The sequence below is a fragment of the Cavia porcellus genome, unplaced genomic scaffold (assembly GCF_034190915.1).
Source record: "Cavia porcellus strain 051 isolate PalLab524CR breed Dunkin Hartley unplaced genomic scaffold, mCavPor4.1 scaffold_19, whole genome shotgun sequence".
NCBI lineage: Eukaryota > Metazoa > Chordata > Mammalia > Rodentia > Caviidae > Cavia > Cavia porcellus.
The window spans coordinates 16,055,261-16,069,965 of NW_026947502.1; positions in this window are offsets into that span (position 1 = coordinate 16,055,261).

Here is a 14,705-nt window from a genome sequence, read left to right on the forward strand (position 1 = left end):
ATGGTATGTGCATATATTATAAGTACTTCTGATTGTAGTTTCCTTTCTATTGAAAGCTGTTTTCTGGTGGTCAAATTCATCTAAATGAAAGATGTTCCCAAAATGATATAGGTAGCTATTTATAAAGAAGGAGAGTAAAAGTAAACAAAGTAAGAAAGATTAATGTACCTAACTTTAGGAGAAATGTTCTGCTTGTGCAAGAAAGAACCAAGCAATGTTGTTTCTAATAATGCTTCCATTAATCAAAAACGCCAAGTAACTGCATAATGAGTCAAGGAAGTTAATGAATATTAGCATATTGCTATACTTTCTACTTAGCAAGCTTGAGTGGAAAACTTGGAGTATCGTTCTTTCTTTAACAAAATACTGTAGCTGGAGAGAAGAAAATGTGGACTACAGTGATTTCCAAACCACCCCAGCAATTAAACACACTCAAAAGAAAATAAGATTTTATCAGCACATAAAGAAAACTTTGCACACTCTCCATTTGGGTTGAAGATTCACAAAGCATATTGTAAAGCTGTAGAATAATCTGTTTACTTTTGCTGCATCCAAAGTCTCACAAAATCTCTGCTAATATTGTAATAGTCCAGAATTTACTTTAAGAGAGGTAAAGCTAGTGAGATTTTAGAGTCTCTGCAACTTCATTTACTTAATTCTACCTGAGAATAATTGAGTTGCACAAGATACTTTCTTTACCTGGTGCAGAACTTATGACAAATAGGTACCAAAGAATATGAACTCAACTTGGGTTTCATTTCATCTAACTTTTTCCAAGTGGGGATATATATATCCTCCACCTCATTTCCAGTCTAAGTGTAAAGTCATTTTCACAAACAGCTCAGTACATCCCCAGTTGAGGGTCTATCTTCTAATAACATGTTTGGGTTTAAAGGCTCAGCTTTGAGAAAATTGCATACAAGTAATTTCCACTTTGCAACTGAGAATTAACATTTGTTCAAAGCATATTGTTGCTAAGAATGGGATTCTCTCTAATCTTATTTATTATAAAGTGTTTGTTTGGTTTCCAGCTAAGTCTATAGGCAGAGGTCCACAGTATTTGTAGAAACTGTAACACCATCCCGACAGCATCCAGCCTGAGCTGGCTGCGCTACATTAGAGAGAAAGCTGACTGATTTCTACAGATTTCAATGAGCCTTTTGGGAACAAGTGATTTGAAATAAACCTCTTTCCTTTCAGAGAAATTATTAAAAATTCTCTAATTAAATTTAAATGGTTCCATAAAAGTTTCACTATTAGAAAGTGGAGATCCTTGAAAAGGAATTCACCACAAGGAAAGGAAAATCTGATGAGAAGTGAGGCAGTCCTGAGAGGAAATGATTTTGGACAGAAACTGGCATTTTCCTGCTTAGGCCAAGCTTAGAGGCGGTGGCTAAGCTGGTAGGTGCAGTCTTCAGAGCTCACACAGGGACCTGCAATTCCAAGAACACTGCTGCATCACAGAATCCAGGCAAATTACACCATATAGGATGCATTTTCAGCGACTTTCTCACTTTCCTGTGTGTCAGTAATCAAAATGCCTACTAGTGTAATTTCTGAAATCTTTAAATAGAAAGATAGTTTTTTCCTTGTTTCTTTTGCCTGTGAATGGACTGACATGTTTAACTGAAATAAACAGCTACTGATCTTTAAATTTGAAGCAGGAAATTTAGATAGCTAATAGTATTTCAGAAGAAATGTGGCTTTTGTTTGTATTTGTTCATATTACTTTTCACACTGGTAGAGATTCAGCATTCGGACAACTTAGTTTCGACTCTCAGACCCTCAGTCCTTTTCCTTGGATCATTTTAGTCAAATACTTTGATGATGCCATCCAAGCCACCCTGTTTTCTATGGGAAGAATGTCTGAACTTTTTTACCTCCCTACCAAGAAGACTCAACTGAGAACATGTGAAATAACACAAGGAGGAAGGCAAACTTATTACTGAAAAGTTTCCTAGTTGGGTGGATTACAAAGGAATGATCTCTCTACTGTTTCTCCCAACATTTGGCAAAAATCTGTATCTATATAAATTCTCAAAAAGAACTTACTGATTGATAAGAAGGTGAAGAATACAATTATGTTCATACAGAAGGCAAAGAAAGACAGGTCAATTTAAGAAATAATGCTAGAACATAAAAGAGGACAAACCACCACTTCTACCGTGCCAGGCATCTCTTGAAGTGCTTTTCTCCATGTGCCCTATGAGAAATTTATGCAGCAAAGTTGCCTGAAGATGCTGTTACGAACTTCACCGTACACAAGTGGGACTGTGTGGTCATGGAACAGCAGAGCTAGCAATGTAAACATTGGGTCATCAAAATTTAGAACTCAAGCTCTTAAGAATTTTACTGTTTTCTAAAAACTGAGATTATCACAAACAATCTCTTTGATAGTGTATAAATAAGTATTTTAAAAGTGTAATAATTTATTTTTATAGATACAATACCTGATGCTGAAGTTGGGAAAGGCAAGGTTTATTTCTTACAGTTTTTGGAGGTTTCAGTCCACACTCAGTTGGCTCCCAGGCAGGCGGGCATGGCTGGCTCACCTTTCATGGCGGCTGCAAACAGCAAGCTCGAACCAGCAAAGAGCAATTCACACTTTCTGCCTGCCATTACATCACATCCTGGCTCTACTCCTATGTGGGTGGAGCACTGACACCATCAATCCAAGCACTAGACAATGAACCAATCACAAATACACAATGCAAACTCCTGAGGCCTGGGGGACACAGACATAAACCATGACAGATACATAGATATTTATATTTCATTTTAAAATAATCAATGACCAAGTGTATAGACCCAACATTAATTTGTGAATCCTATTCCTTCCCTCTCCCATGATGTTAGAATGTATCCAGTCTATTCATTTCTATCAGGTGAGAGGTGATCATAGAGGGTGAAGATTTTCTATTTTATTCTCTAGTTTACAGGCATAAAGCATAGATTCCCAGCTTTGTGAATTAGCAATAAACAAAATTGGCTTTTTTCCCCAAAAAATGTTGTTGATGAGTTCCAAAAGAAAAATATTTCTCTTTTCATCCAAATGCTACTGTAATTTTATAGACTGCTCCAAGACCTTGATATATTCAACTCTTGGAAAAATCTCACTGTTGTATTTTTTCCTTTATGTATTTGGAGAATTGAAACTAAATTGTAAAATACCAAATAGCACTGCAATTCTGAAAAGTTACGTCAAGTATCATATTTTTAAGGAATTGATCTTTCTGGACAAATTTCCCTGCTATTGACAGGTGACAAATTCTAAATGAAAAGTATTCCTTGGTTATTGGAAATCTATTGATTTATATTCAGTTATATTGCCAAAGATCATGCCTTGATTTTAATTTTTAAAAATTTATTTAGCTTAATTTATGATCCAGAATGCGACCTCCATGCAGTTGAAAAGAATTTCTAGCTTATTGATCTTGGGTGAAAAGTTGTACAAATGCCAGTTAGGTTAAATGTCTTGGTAACACTTTTCATGTTGCCTGGCTTTGTTAGTATTTCTGTCTATCCTATTAACTGCTGACAAAGGAATACTGCAAACTCCAACTCCAATCGTGGTTTGTTCATTTATCTGTTAGTTTGACCAGCTTTTCTTTTACATGCTTTGGAGTTCCATTATCTTTAGGTGTATGACCATCTAGAATGGTTGTGACTTGTGAATTCTATTCCTTCCCCCTCCCACTTGGTGAATCTACCCTTTTACATTATGTAATATTGTGCTTATTTTCTGGTTGTAGTCCTTTCTCTAAAGCCTACTTTCCTTTTTGATTGACACATGATAATTGTACCTGGTTTTGGATTTCACTATATGTGTATGACAATTCACTATATGTGTACAATGTGTACTTTATAAAATCATAATCACTCATATCTTTAAACATTTATTTCTTTCAAAGCCCTTTTTGCAAGTTCTTCATAAAATACATGTATTTTTGTAAGTTACAAACACCCTGTAGTGTCCTCCTAATTATATTTTTGTGCCTGTGACTCAATCTCCTTTAATCTCCTCTTTGCCCTATCTTTCCTATCTTTTGGTAGCCACTATTCCATTCTACCCTCTTCTTCTTTGAGTTTAACATTTTCAGCTTCCCCATATGAAAATATTCAGTATTTGTCTTTCTATACCTGCCTTATTTCAATTAACATAATATCCCCACCTCCATTCATTCTGCCGCATATGACAGTGCTTTTTTATAGTTGAATATTACTTCAATATAAACATACACATTTTTAGTTCATTACCTGCCTGCCAATGGATTGATTTCACTGTCTTGTCTAATTTTAATAGTGTTACGATAAACATGAGAGTGCAGATATCTCTTTCATAAGCTGATTTCATTTCCTTTGATATCCACCTAGCAGTGGGATGGATGAATTGTACAGTATTAGTGCTTGAACAACTTCTAACTATTGTTCTTTATTAATATTTCTACTGATTTACATTCCTAAAAATCACAATCCTTTTTCTATCTATTTCCATCAATATTTTGTTTCTTGATAATAGCCATTCTTACATGGGTGAAATGACACCTCACTGTGGTTTGGATTTGCATTTCCCTGATGGCTAGTGAGTGATACAGGAGGACATACCATGTGTACTTGGTACTCATTTGCATAACTCTTATATAATGTTTATATAGATCACTTACCCACTTTAAATCAGATTAGTTGTGTTTACCCTGTTGAGATCTTTCAGTCTTTAAATATAAATGGGTATTAAGAGTTAGCAAATATTTTCTTCCATTCTTTGGTTGTCTCTATATTCTGTTGTTTCTTTTTCTGAACAGAATTTTCATAGTTTGATATAACAGTTAACAATTTTTTCTTTATTTGAAAATTTATGATCATGTACAAAAATTATTTGTTTGTATCATGGTCTTGAAATGTTTTTTTCCTTTGTTGTCTTCTAGTGGTTTCATAGTTTCCAATCCTACATTTAGGTCTTTGATTCTTTTGAGTTGATTTTTATATATAGCTAGAAGTAGGTGTATAGTTTTATCCCCTTTCATATAGTTATCCACTTTGCCAGCACAAATTATTGAAAATGCATCTTTTCTCTAATGTGTATTTTTGAAAATTTGTTTAAAAATCAACTGATATTTTATGCCCAATTCAAGAACATGAGGTCTTTCAATTTATTTTTGTTGTTATTGTTGTTGTTTCTTTAATTTCTTTCATCAATATTTTGTAATTTTCATTGTAGAGTTCATTTGTTTTCTTGATTAAATTTATTCCTGAGTTTTTGTCTGTTTCTACATATTGTATAAATGGCATTGATTTTTTGATATCTTTCTCAATAAATTCATTGTTAGTGTATAGAACTACAATGGATTTTTGTGTGTTGATTTTATATCTTGGTACTTACTGCATTTGCTAATTCTAATAATGAAGTCATTAGTTCTTTGTACATATAGGATCATGTCATCTGCAAACAGAAATAATTTGATTCCCTTTTTTCCAATTTAAATGCCTTTTCTTGCTTTGTTTTGCCTAATTGATTTGGCAAAGGTTCCCAGTGCTGTGCTGAATAAAAGTAGTAAAGGTTATCTTGTTAACTGATGTTGCAGGAAACACTTTTTTCTTGTTTGCTGTAATGTTGTTCTGTGTTTGTCAAACTCAGCCTTCATTATATTGGGTATGATTATACATTAATTTACTCAGAGTTTTTATCATGCAGTCATGGTGAATGCTGTCAAATGTTTTTTCTGCATTACTGAGAGGATCATATGGTTTTACCTTTTATTTTATTGATATGATATAGTACATTTATGGATTTGTATTAATTGAACCATCCTTACATCTGTGCCATAAATCCCACTTGAATATAACTCACAATCTATTTTCTGTGTTGTTAAATTTGATTTACTAGTATTTTTTTGAGAATATTTGGATCTAGATTTATCAAGGATATTGGCCTGCAATTTTCTTGTTGTGTCGTTGTCTGTTTTCAGTATCAGGAAATGCTGTTTTATAGAATGGGGTTGGAATATTATCCTCCCTTCAGTTCTCTTGAAAGTTTGACAAGAATTAGTGTGTCTTAGTTACTTTTTACTCGTCGCTGAGACAAAATATCTGAAGCCCAAAGTTGGGAAAGGAAAGGTTTATTTCTTACAGTTTTTGGAGGTTTCAGTCCACACTCAGTTGGCTCCAAGACAGGCAGGCATGGCTGGGCTGCAGTTCATGGTGGCCGCCAACAGCAAACTCGAACCAGCAAAGAGAAAAACATACCTTCTTCCTGCCATTACATCACATCCTGGCTCCACCCCTATGTGGGTGTAGAACTAACACCATCAATCCAAGCACTAGACAATGAACGAATCACAAATGCACAATTCAAACTGAGGCCTGGGGGACACAAACATAAACCATGACATAGTGCTAATTCTTTACTGTTTGATAGAGTTCAACAATGAAGCCATTTGGTTCTAGATTTTTCTTCTCTGAGAAACTCCTCTTTACTGTTTCACTCTTGTTATGCATTATTAACCTTTCCTGTTTTTTTTTTTTTTTTTTTTTTGTCTTAATGGTTCCATTTAGAGAAACTATATGGGGCTAGAAATATTTCATTTTCCTATACTTCCCAGTTTGTTGGGGATACAGTTAGTTTTCAGAATATTCCCTAATGATTCTTTTTGTTTCTATGATATCAGTTGTAATCATTTATCACTTTTTTTATCTTTTCAGAAGGCCAATTGTTTATGTCATTGACATTTCATAGTTTTAGGCTCTATTTGATTTATTTCTTACCTTTATTATCTCTTTCCTTTTACTAATTGTCGGTTTTTAAAAAATTCTTTGGGTTGTACTGCTAAGATTATTTTTTCTTGCTTTTATATAGGTGCTTACTGCCATGTACTTTCAGCTTAGTACTATTTTTTCTGTATCCCATATACTTTTCTATGTTGTGTTTTTATTTCCTATTGTTTCAAGAAATTATAAAATGTCCCTTTTAGTTTGTTCATTGATCTATCTTTCATATGTGAGTATATGATTTAATTTCATAGTTTGATAATATCTGATTTGTCTAATTTGCTTTCATTTCTTGAGATTTTGGGGTCTGGACATGTGTTCTGTGAATTCCCCTTCATGGACCACTCTATAATCACAAAAATACCAGGGCAAGTGAGGTTCTGGAAATTATTAGAGTGATTTTGCTTTCATTAGTTTTACAATGGGCCTCGTAAATATTTTCACTTGAACTAACAACTTTAAAAAGTACAGGATGACTTCTTTACTTTTGGCAACAAATATCCCACAGTTGCAGCCTAATTATCATTTTATCTATGAAGATTTAGACCACAGAAGTGAGGGTCACACCTTTAAGTAACAGGATTAGAATTAGTTCCTGTAAGTTTCACAAATGTTATTTTTTAAACTGCTTTAACCTAGTATATTTTTATTAAAGGTGAAATTTCTCCTTTACCCAATATAAAGACTTCATCAGACAACATAGTAGACTACCAATAGCCAGGTAGAAAACATTGTTAAAAGACCAATGTGAAGTTAGGCTCTATCAATGTACTGTTGATCTACATTACTAGTCCTTGTACATAGGTGTGCAAATGATTATGGAATAACTGAATTTCTCTTTTGACAATGTACAGGCAAAAATTTTGATTTTTGCATTTAGTTAAGCATGCTTTGTTAGCTAGCATGTGGTGTATTTTGGAGAAAATTCCATGTGCTGCTGAAAAAAATGTATATTCTGTTGTTGGGAGGAGCACTCTGTAAATATCTATTACATCCATTTGTTTGAAGGTTTTTTCAACTCTGGTTTTTCTTTGTTGATATTTTTGGTGTAGTTGATCTATGTTGGTTTTTTTGTGTTTAGTTGATCTATTTTTGATTGTGGAGGTATTGAGGTACCCCACTATAATTGTATTGATCTTTCTGTGATATTTTATGTCTACTAGTGTTTGTTTTGTAAAGTTGAGTGCACCATAATTTGGTGCATGTATGTTTACAGTTGCTATCGCTTCTTGTTCACTAGTTTCATTAATTTATATGTAGTATTCTTCTTTGCCTCTTTTGATCAGTTTTGTCTTAAAGTCTATTTTTTTTCTGAAATGGCATAACTACTGCTCCTTGGTTTTGGGTTCCCATTGCATGGAATATTGTTTTTCATTCTTTGATTTTTATTCCATAGATTTTTTTTGAGATGTTTTTATCTACATGATGTCACTGGATTTTATTTCTTGATCAATTCTGCTAATCTTTGTTGATTGGCAAATGTAGACAATTCACATTGATAGTTATAACTGGTAGGCATTAAGCTATTCCTGTTATTGTATTGTTTTCATACTGCTGTTTTCCTTTCTTTCCCTTTTGAAATAATTGCTTGCTCTACCTGATACATTAACTCTATTAGATCTTCTGGTATTTTTAGCTTCATCATCTCTTTGTAGGATAACCTTAAGAATTTTCTACAGTATTTGTTTCACAGTCATTTATTTCTTTAGTTGGTCTTTATCGTGGAAATACCTCATTTATCCATAAGTTTTGAAAAATAATTTTGGATGACACCTGTTTGGGGTGGAAGTTGTTTACTTTTAGTGCTTGAAGCACTTCATTGTAAGCTCTTCTTGCCTTTAAGCTTCATATTGAGAAGTATTTGTAATTTTGCTGGGTTTTCCTTTCATTACTTTTCTCTAACAGTTTTTTTTAATATTTTGTTCTTGTGTTGGGTTTTTGGTATTTAATTATATTATAATGTGGATTTTTTCCCCTGATCATGGCTGTTTGTGGTTCTATATGCCTTGCTTATCTGTATGTTAAATTCTTTTTCCATGTTTGGGAAGTTATCCACTATTACTTCTGGTAAACAAATGCCCTTTGTTTAATTTTATGATTTTTCATTAATTTCTGTTATTGTCAGTCTTCTTTATGTCATCTACCATCCATTGGATCAATTTCCATGTTTTCTTATTGTTTTTAGGGTATCTTTCATTAACTGGTCAACAGTCACACTGTGTCTTCTAGATCTAACATTCTCTCCTCACAGTGGTTGCTTCTGTTTACTATACATTCAACTATACTTTTAATCTCCTGAAATTTTTTTACAGACTTTAATTCTTTATTATGTTGGTTATTCATGTTTTGAATCTCTTTATTTAGTTCTATTAGGTTTTATTAGGGTCTTCTGTAAACTCACTGATCATTTGTTTCATTTGGATCATTATCTGTTTAATAGTATCTTCCTTGGATTAGTCAAACATATGATTGATTGAATTTTACCTCTTCTAATATTTAAGATATTTCTGCTGAATTGTCTTTGATTTCCTTTCTTCTATGTCCTGTGGATCTGTTCTGGGGAAATAGAGAGTTTGAGATATTTTGTTGCTTTGTTTTCTCCTGTTCCCATTTTTTTGTTTGTTTGTTTGTTTTTTGTATTGAGGTTTTCTGGTTGATTATACTAGGTAGCTTGTTGCTAATATGAAAATCTCTTCAGTTAATGTCTACTTTTCAGAGATATCTACTGGGTGTGGCTAGCTATTAGTCTGTGCTACTGCTCCAGGATCCAGCTGCCTCTATTTATTTAGTATGGGAGGTTGCAGCTTATGCGGTCCAGTACTCAGTTCTTCAGAAATGGGATGCAGTACTGTTTATGACCCTAGGCAATTCAGATACTGGCATAGAGAAAAAAACTAATTGATAATAACAGCTATGTCACCTTGGTCACAGTACATTAGTAAAGTCAGCAACAATAATATAGTCATATATAAATTAGATAATGATAAACTCTAAGAACTAATCATGTACCACCCTTAACCAAAGAGAAAAAACCTATTATAAACACTAAAACAAACCAGATATTGACCCATGGTAAGTCAGACCATTGGTCTCCATGGATATTAGGCAGCAGTGCAGGAGCTCAAGCAGACCACTTGACTCAATGCCATCACCTTTAGATTCAGGTTCCTTTGAAGGTTACACCCACTGAACCTGCCCTCCCAGCACAGAAAGCAGTGTCCTCCCTGAACTGTATTTGAATGTCCAGCCTATCTTTATCCAGCCACCACTCTTTCTTTGTCTGTCTTCCAGGGGTGTCTTTTATCCAGTACCTCTAACACTTCAGTCTCAATGTGAAACTTTCTTCCAGGATGTTGGCTATGTTCTCAATTGGGTCTGTCTGGTCCCATTTAGTTGTCACCTCTGCCATTCTGTGCCAAGTGAAACAGAGGTGCAGAACTAGGCAGGTGTTAACAGTTTGACACTATTGGCAGGGTGGCCCTGTGGGTTCTACTGCCTCCTGGTGTGGCACAATGCAGTGATAGTGTGGGTGAGCTCCTACTAATGCGACATCATGGTATGACAGGGCTGTATTGCAAAATTAATTGAGAACTTTCTACCTCATCTTATTGGTGGCCCTGTATTTTTCTTGTAAGCTATCACAGAGAATATAGTCAATAGGTCCCACTCCTCTTTGGAGTTAGAGGATTCCTCCGTGAATTTCAAACCACTTGGTTTTAGTGTCAACTCACCTCTTTGGAATATAACAACAACAAAGGATGTGATTTTCTAGTTTATTCTGCTTCCATTGCAATTGTTCATGTGTTAGTGAAATGCTTCCCAAACTTCTACATTCCACCTAGCAAAGTATTTACTAATGAAAATATTGACAGTGTCCTTCCCAAAGAAGAGAACATTTTGGTGAACTGTACAATCTCATTCTTTTCCATTAACACTCCTCTTTAGTAATAAAATGATGATAATGATTGGACTGACCTTTTGCTAAATAGTGACTGTTTTCCATGCTGACAACTAAGTACTTTACATATTTGATTTATATTTCAACAGTTTCCAACCACCTGGAGGGTGAGTACCATTACTGTTGTCTCAAGGGAAGATATGGAGAAAGATGTTTAAAACTTTCCAAATTAATAAATGGAAGACTTGCTATTTAAACCACATAAAACTAATACAAGACCCTAATTTTTAAATTAATCCTTTGATATACATTCCCTTTCTTTCTTTTATTTTTACCTGAATGTTACTTTACACAAATGCATTTTCTTCATTTCTTTATTTATTATCACTAAAGTTTTATTTCTTTGCTGGACCCCTAGACTTACACCGAGGTTTGGAATTCTGCCTAATACTGTCTGATTTACCATTATGTAAATGTTCCCATGTTCTCAGTTCAGGGCCTTGGACCTCAGACATGTTTTACATGAATTGACCAATCAATCACTTCCAACTAATGTGCATGGATCTGGGAAATGGATATTTCATTTTTTCTGATTTTATTTAGGAGAACAAAAGCAAATATCTGAAATTTTCATTAATAGCCTAGACCTTTCTGAGTATATTCAGTGGTTACTGCTGAGTTTGAGGAATAAATAGCATGCAGAGAGAATTAATTTATCATTTCCCACTATCTGACTCTTCAATATGTACTTCATCCTAAATGTGTGATTCATTTTCCAACATTTGTCAAAGTTAAAAGCACCAACAGCTACCCTGTAATTCAGATATAAATCATAATATAATATGTTTTCTATTTCTAACCTCCACTCCTCATATCTAGTCTAGTACCAAGACCAGTAGATTCTAGTTTCTATGCAATTCTTGAAGTACTTTCTTCATATCTTTTACTATCCAATATATGACACACTTATCATGTTTGAATCTGAACAATGTCTTTCCAGCTTCTTTCCACTTGTAAAATTTATCTTCATTAGTGTTTCTCATATGTCAGAGGTAGAATGATATTCCTAATACATCATCTGATACTGCCTAAAACCCTTGTGTAGCTAAAAAATAAAATAAAATAAAATAAAGTCCCTAAGTTTTCTAATTACCGCTGCTAAATAACCAACCCACCATGTATTAGGATTTTAGTCAGGAAATAGTGGAGACAGTTTGTCTCTGCTCCACAGTGATGATGGTCTCATGTGGGGAGACTTTAAAGCTGGAAGCACCCAGTTGGTAGGGGCTGGTATCAACGGGGGAAAATGTACCTTTATATCTGGTGGCCAGTGTTAGCTTCTCTCTTGACATCAACCAGTGATTAGGTAAGCTACCTATATGTGACCTTTTCCAGTTTTCTTTTTGTAAGGGTTCTTTTAGATTCCTTGACTGTTAGATGGCAGAGTTTAAAATCTAATATCCTCAGGGAGTAAAACGTAGGTACCTGGTGGTTTGTTATTTAGATTTAGAAATTAAAATGCTCACCCAGGTTGAAGAGGGGGAGGGCATGGGCTCTAAGATTTGAAGGGAGGAACCTAGGATAGTTACATTTCAGAAGAGTACATGGAATGGGAGATACAATTATAGTTGACTTTTCAGAATTTGTTTAAGGTCTTCCAAGGTTTGATCTTTGCTTACATCTCTTTGACATTCCTCTCATCTGCCTAGAACCATGGCACTGCTGAGGCTGTAATGAGCTAGCCTGTGGCAGGTGCTCAAAATAACTGCTGAAATAATAAAATACTGTGTTTTTCTTGGCAACCAATAGAAGTTTGTTTGGAGAATTCGTGGGGCTAGGCAGAGCTCTTTGAAGATGGCTCCATGCTGGACTAGAGCAATTTGAACTGTTATTAACAGAACTCTTCAGATCTCAGCCATGAATCTATTGTTTCAGCACCCTAAGGTTTCTTTGCAGGTTTCTGATTCTCTTCACCTTTCACTCAAATCAACATCCTCTGCTCAAAGCAAAGAAGCTGTGTTGGTTATATAAGAACTTGCCAAGCAAAAAGCATCCTAAAATTGCTGCCCGAAACTCCACCAGGAGTTGAAAAGAAGAAATTGTATAAGTTTTTATCCCTCAAACCGGGAACAGGGCTTTGTGGGCTTTTCAGTCTTCCTATAAACATTGCTATGGTAACTGACAGGTAATTAGCTGTTTATCACACTCTCAGAGGCATACACAGAGTTTCAAGCTAGAGTTCTCTTGCTGAAACAGCCTGGTAAAATCAGGAAAAGAAATCAATTTGTCGAATGTTTTTTTTTAAATTATGGGTTTTTTTGTTTTGGGCTTATTTTTAGTCTTCCCCTTGTGAATTTTCTGAGAATACAAAAATATTTATGGCACAGACAATTATTAAAAACAACCATATTTTCAACCATTCCCCAAACATTCTTTCTTGTGTAACTCTATTAAAAATAAAATCTGTGATCAAGAAGTATCCATCTTAAAGCTGAAGTGACGAATTGAGGGAAGAAATTATAGAGCAACGGGACAGTAATATCAATACCAGAACTAAGAATGCACTCACCTATTAAAGAAATATGTAAATAATCCATTTTCTTTCAACTAGAGGATATAATGCCTATTTTTTTTCTTCCAATTTTGTGACATACTGCATAGGGCTATAGACAAGATAGATACTAAAAAGAGAACTTGCTCATTTGGATCCTAATATGAATTATTTTATAAGATGACTACCCAACCCTATTGTGCATTTTATTCACATAATTCTTCAACAAGTTTCTGTATAATAACCTTCCACCCATACGTAATTATATCCTATTTATGCATAATCAAAAGAGGCACCTAAAAGGAAAACAAGTTCATAATAAAATCTGCAACAGAGATTACAAAGAGCCTAATTAATATTTTTGAGGAGGAATGAACCCTTCCTTAATGCACACTTTATAATTATGCCATTTAAATTTCTTGAAGCACAACTTTGGTTTGAAAAATTAAAAATACTTTGAAAAAAATTACTGCAGTATGTATTTTATCTTGCTGAAAGAAACATGCAAGCATATGCTTCTATTGCCTGTAGACAGAACTTACACCAGCCTAATATTTATTAAATGATAGAACATATCATAGATCAAGTAAGTTTAGAGAGCATATTTTAGAAATTCTGCTAATGTGTTTCTCAGTGAGGAGCTTGTACTCCTTGATCACTTCTCTCCAGGAAGCCAAGTCTGTATCATACATTAGCAGGGAGTAAGGTTGAAGAAGACAAGTCATCAAGACAGATGCAGGAAGCTGACTTTGTAAACTCTTGAAAAGAATCATGATTGGAAATCTGAATGTGTAATGTGCCTCTTAATAAACTCCAATATCCTGGGCTATGCCAGTTGATTCACAGGCATATTTAACAGAAAACTGGCAGTGTGGTTTTAGACTTTTGAGGGTAACATTTGAGGCTTATCTTGGTACTTAGAACAATAAGCCAGCACCACTAACCTCCCTTCTATACTCCACAGTACTTCCTAGTCTCAGCCAGTGCCTACTGCCATGATATGAGATGAATATTTTGTGTTTCTAGCTCAAACATCAGTGGGAATAGAATATGGGCTTCAGCAGTGATTCTGGCAGTTTGTAGAGGAAGTTTATAGAGTTTATACAGGAAGACATGCAGACATATGCACATGCCTAGGAAGCTGAGGATAAGTCTCCTTAATTAGATCACAGTACAACTCTCCTTGGGGAGAACAAATGTAATACAAGAGTACTGCTTCCTTGAAGCCCTACTTCTGAGCAAATTGTGTCCCCTCAGATTTTTGTATTGAAGCCTTACCCCGTTAATGTGAATGATCTACCTATAGGGGTTTGATCATAGTTAAGTGAGGTGTAGAGGTCAAGCTGTCACGGTGGAATTAAAAGACATATCAGAAGATACTGTAAGGCCAGAGCCTGCTCCCCTTCGCCCCTACCACCACAGAAGCGGAGACACAAAAAGGAGGCCACCTGCAAGCCCACTGCCAGGGCTCCCTCAGCAGAAATCAAACCT